Below are 6,000 nucleotides of genomic sequence, written 5' to 3'. Positions count from 1 at the left end.
TTCGATTTCTTGAACAGCCAAGACAATTCCATCCATCAACATTTAGGAGGTAGGAAGTGCCATAAGCCCCTGTCATGGCTTTGAGTGTGAAGTATCATGTGTTTGCTAAACGACTGTGATTGCAAAAAGGCTGGTGAAGCGCTAAATCTCTGATGAGTGCACAGGGACGGGACCCATTTGCTCAAACGATGCAAGGCAAGGTTATCAGTTACATCCCCTGCCATGTAGGTCTTCCAGCCCCCCTGCTAATAAATCCGAGTTGTGATGCTCAACTACAATTAATAGCATTTCTGCACAATGTGTAACACTATCTCTGCCTCCCTCTCTTCCCCTCAGAAAAGATATTGGGTGTACTTGAATGACCTAGTGGTATACCCGTGAAGAGGGGCTCAGGTTTCAGCAAGATAGGAGTTCAGGGAATTCACTTACTGAGGCCTTCTTACTCCTGGGTAAAGATGGGGAATTAGCAGCTACGTAGGATAAACCCTGGCATTTTACATCAATTGAAGCAGGTTGCCAAAACCAGGAACAGAAGTCCTGTGCGACTCGACTCGTGCTTTACACAAAGGGGACAACCCACAGAATTACCCTCCAGATCCCCCTGGCAATCATTTGYCTGAGGTCATCACACTGCTCGAGGTTCATCAGTCAGGTGATTGCCTTGGAAAGGCTCCTGAGCAGGGTGTTCCCCAGGTTAATCCCATGCTGAGATTTRCCATTTAGGGCTTTCCTGCTTGCACTTTTGAGTGTTACCTGAGCTCACCTGAACTCACATTGTACCAACAGAGAGACTTTGTAAGGAAGCTCCTTCTAGACACTTCCCTTCAGGACTCCCCCCTTCCCTGAGGCTTACACCACTGAAGTAGCAAAAAAAAAAAAAAAGAAAAAAAAAGCTGCTTTATTTTGCTTTGAAAGTGCCATGTCCTTAGCCTGTTGCGTCTCTTACTCTTGGCTAACCAAGTCCTGGAGGTAGCTTCAAAAAGCCCGTGGCATTCCTGCAGCATGCCGCAGTAGGGGAAGGGCTGACTGTACCCGAGCGCTCAGGAATTCCTCTTGGCTCGCTGTAGTTTGGGTACAGAAATAAGCCAGAAGATTTATTGGAAGGAAAAAAGATATCATGCTGGCTCAATGTTCAGCACAGGCCAATTTTTTTTTTTTTTTGCAAAAGTTTCCTACTACGATTTTTTTCCCCTTCCAAAATATGATCACTTTGATTATTTATTGGAAAATGTATTTTCTTACCATAAATGGTCCTTTGGAATATGAAAAATGCTAGCAGTCATATAAATGGATATAAAGCGGATACAAACTGCGGAAAGTTTTGTCTTAGAGGGAAAACTCCCATGTCAGCAGYGAAGTGAGAGAGGGGGCCAACAGGGGAGCCCATTGCTAGATGGAAAAGATTTTTCTACAGAAAAATCTCAGCTTACCCCTTCCAGGCTGGGCTCCCCCTTGATCTCCGTGTCATTAGGCAGTGATGAGCCAAGCACTCATCCATTGTTTCAGCCATGCGTGCCTCCCCTGATCCCCCAGAGCCTCAGGTCCACATTGGGCTCACTTGGCCCAAGGGTGGGAGCGGCTGGGTGGGAGTGGGCTGCTCCTGCCCTCCGTGCTAAACCACCTCCAGACGTGACTCAAAACCACCTCCCTTCCTCACATCCCCCCCAAGCCTGAGCAGTTGCATCAGTGGGAACAAGGTTTAGGCAATCCCCAGTGTCATGTAATCGAGTTTTACAGTCCGCTGCCAGCACAATAAAATCTTTACTACTGTAGATGTCTCGCATTTTGAAACCCCGTCCTGAAAAAATAACAAGCCCGCTACAGGGGAACTAGTTAACAATTACAAGTTTGTGCAAGTTTTAGTGACAGCAAAGGTCAGGGCTGCAGGCCAGCGAGTTCTCAGCACCCAGGGACCCCAGAATGCCACCCACATCCCCCTCGCTGCTCTGACTCCCTGTGGTGGCTGCCACTGTCCTTCCCATGCCTGGGTGCACTGCCCCAGAGGAGCAGCAGGGACCCACACAGCAGTGACCACACAGCTTTTCTTCCCTGCAGCCTGGATTCAGYGGCTTGTGAAGCAAATAGCCCCAGTGCTCATCTGTGCTGTGCCAGCAGCCTCCTGGCACACAGCCTCAATCGCCCTGAGGGGTGTGCATTCCCAGGAGCAGGTTTTGGGGTGAGCAGCCTCAGGGAGATGCCCTGGTATGGCCATTGGTGGGACAGTGCTCTCAAGCACATGGGCCGTGTGAGAGACAGAGGTGCAGCTTTTCCCATGGCACAGGGAAGCAGGGATGCCTCCGAGGCTCAGCAGTTGCACCCTCCAGGCTTCTCTCCTCTCCCTTCATTGGGTGCAGCCACAGCCAGTGGCACGGCATGGAGCTGTGAAGCCACCAGCCTCGGTGCTCCCTGTTCCCATCTGCTCTGCTCCCATTACAGTGCCCAGCACACGGGCAGTGGCACCTGTGTGAGATGAAGGGCAGGGAGCTGAGCCTGGCACCGAGGAGGGGGATTAATCCTGGGCAGGCTTGTGAAGATGCCGTGGGGAGAGAAGGGGCTGCCACAGCACAGGGTGAGGCTTGGGTTTATCTGGAGCCACACCATGAGAGATGCCCTCGCTCCAGAGGGGCRTTGTGCAAGCAGAGCAGGGGATGCTCACTGGGATACCAGTAATCCCAGCTGCTTCCATAAACTAATCCAGGCAGGCACGAGAACCATCCCCACTGCCCCACTGCCCACCAGGCTCAGCAAGGTGCTCCTGCAGGACTGCGGACTCCACAATTTTCGAGGGTCTTCCAGGCCAGGGACATTATCCTGTTTCTTAGAACACAGAGTGTGTATTCATAAATCATGAATTTATCCCAAAGCCCAGTGTAACCAGCCAGGTCTGACCCACRCATTCCCATCAGCTTTGGGGTAGCTGCATAGAGCAGAGGAGGCTGTGAGTGCAGCCACACTGGCAAAAGATGCTCCAGGGAGCAATTCCCATGAGCCAGTATCTCTCCTTAGAGAGCAAGGGACATTCCCAGGTGTGCTGCAGCTCTGGGAACAGCTTCCTGCAGCTCAAACCCTCGGGCCACCCCTCCTGGGTACAGAACACCTCACAGGGAAATGGTGACCTTTGGCAAGCCCAGCTCAGCAGGGCCCACAGAACCTGCAAATTATTACGGCTACATCTTGCTCAAGCCCCTCTAGCATCCTCAGGCTCAAGCCTCTCCACAAGCACAGCCACCCAAGTAAACCAGACCAAATTTAATGATCTCTAGAATAAAGCTCCCAAAATCTTTCCCGTCCACCTCAGGAAGAGCATATGTGAGGCTATAAATAGGGATGGAAAAAACAGCTCTGCTCCTTTTAACCCTATCAAAATATTGCCCGCCATGTATTTTTTGAGAAGGTAAAGAAGAAAATAGCTCCTAAGAGCCGTTATTAGTTCCTAGACACAGCTATTAGCAGACGCAGCAGAACAAATTAGTTTGTTTATCAATGAGGAGAAGATTAAATCTGTGGCTATTAATGGCCCCAAAGTAATCCTTGGTGGAGAGGGGGAAACATTAGAAGAGGTGATGACACCCTGCTAGAGGACAAGTACTGAGAAACAAAAGTAACAAATAACTTCCACGGAGTGGAGAGGCACTGGAAAAGCAGCCTGATCAGCACCAATCTAAAAATACACATTTTCAGCACTGATACCACATCTGTCCTTCGTGTCGTTGAGTCCACGAGAACAACCAGAGAGGATTTTGACCCAGGYCTCAGGGAACAGCCATGAGAGGGGACATTGAGTCCATCAGGGAGTTGTCTCCAGTGTCCRCAATTGTAGGCACTAAAGTGTCCCAGTGCCACCCACCACCATGGCTTCCACAGCAGATGGCATCACAGGTACCCCTCAGGAGAAGCCTTTGGTAAAACAGAGGAGAGGATGAGCTGGTCCTGGGTCACCGTGCTGGAAAGGACAGGCAGACACAGCACAAAGTGCTGGGTGCCCTCACTGGGGGCTGTCAGCAGCCCAGGCAGCCAGCGGGTAACGAGGGAAATGCCAGAAAATGAAGGAATGTTTTTTGTTGGCTCAGGCTGCATTGTAAAGTGGTCTCATGGATTGAAAATAAATTATTGTGTCACATACTTCTGTGTTTTTTGCCGCTGCCCATCTCTGCAGCTGGACATCTGCACACTGACCTACAATCCCACTTTTCTCCAGSATTTCTGGAGGTGCTGCTCGCTCCTTCACCTTCGCAGGGTACTTGGAGCTTTAGCGTTTCAGGTTCCTCCAGCTGGGTTTGGACCTGAGACAGGAGCTGTGATGTTTTCCTCCTCCCGCCTCACTCCTACAGCATCATCCGTGTGGCATTTGGTGTTTTGCCAGCTGGCACAGCTCTGTGCCGAAGCACCTTTCCTGACACTGCCTCTGGCTGTGAGAAAAACCCAGCCCACCATTGCTCTCACAAGCCGTAGCTGCTCCCAGGCATCCATCTTCCCGGCATTGTCATTCTCCACTCGCAGGATGCTCCGCTGGGGCCAGGAGGTGCCGAGGATTTGCAGAATCCCTTTTCCCGCTTGTGGTCAGCACGGTGGAGTGTCCTGATCTGTCCATGATTCCATGGGAACTCCCAGGTCTGATACCATTAATTGTCGCTGGCTAAGTGGATTGTTTTGAGCGCCTAAAGCTCCTTTAAGGATTTGGATGCACATGGGTAACCAGTCCATAGGCTTTCCTATGGGTTCCTAGACAAGGAGGTGTAAATCCTACTGATAAGGCTTGTTAGTGATAGGGGGCTGGGGAGGGGAAGCAGGGGGGCTGTTTGGAGCCAGGCACAGGGATCTCCGGGGCCGGGAGGGTTAAGCTCGCTGCTGCAGCCCCCTCCTCCTGCCGGAGAGCCCCTGGCTGGGGGGAGGCTCTGGGGTGCTGCGGGCAGCCGGGGTCAGGCTGATTTACAGCAGCAGAGGAACCGGGGCTGTTAATTCAAAGTTGCCGCTTATCGGTGTTTAGAAAGCAAGCTCCGATCTGTTGGTTAGCGATTTGGCCTTTGCTGTAAATAGAGGGGCCCCGTGCTTTGCTCTGACATTTTTGTCTTATTATCTTGTCTCAGCCTCCGAGGGAGGTGGGAGAGTTATTTAGGGCTGACCTTAGTGGAAGGAAAATGAACAACTCCCTTACCCCACCCTGTTTTTCTCTCACAGTCCCGGGTAACAACTGTTGCAGATACTAAAGATACTTAATCCTCCACCGTACTCRAAAATATTTTGTAGATCAATTCACCCTGCTGTGCCCAGAGAAAACAATCACAAAGAGACCAAGTAGAACTAATGTCAGGGRTGTAAAAAATGGATTTTGCATCATTATCCCTCCAGAAAAATCAATGAGGATGGGCCTCGAATCTATCAGGGACAGGAGCTCACCACTTAGCCTTTTCRGTTTTGTATTGCTGTAGTTCAAGTTTAATTCAAATATTTGCATCACGAATTTGAAAAGCAGTTGCTTCACCCCAAGCAACTAAAGACCAACCTCTGAACATCACACAGAAATATGTGAGAGTGCTGGTTGGAGCTGGAGAGAGAACTTTGGATTTGGGGAATTCTAGATTGAGACCCACACCCTCTACAGCTCTGGAGTAGAACATTCAGGGGATGCACAGGGGGACTGTGTGGGATGTGCATGGATTTTGGGAGGTTTGCTGTGTGCAGAAGTCAACATGTGCATGTGCTACAGCTGCCCCTGAGTGATTCACACCTTACACGAGATGTTCAAAGTGAATTGGGTAGTAGAGACAGGAAGAAATCCTTGTCCATTTGGAGCACAGCACTTGCTAGACTGAAAAACATCTAATCTCCAAAATGCTTGTTTTATTGACCTGTCACAGCCACCCCCACCAGCTGCACCATGAGGATGCTGCGATGCTACAGTAGCACATCTGGGGTGCACACACTCTGGGTGTTTAATCCCTTACCTAATCTTTGCAAACCTCTCTATTCAGTTTAAAACAACACCAAAAGCAGAACAAA

This window comes from Malurus melanocephalus, unplaced genomic scaffold, assembly GCF_030028575.1.
Source record: "Malurus melanocephalus ecotype Western Australia unplaced genomic scaffold, MMel_1.1 scaffold_165, whole genome shotgun sequence".
Taxonomy (NCBI): Eukaryota; Metazoa; Chordata; class Aves; order Passeriformes; family Maluridae; genus Malurus; species Malurus melanocephalus.
The sequence above is the reverse complement of the archived record's forward strand: the minus strand, read 5'-3'. Positions refer to the sequence as shown.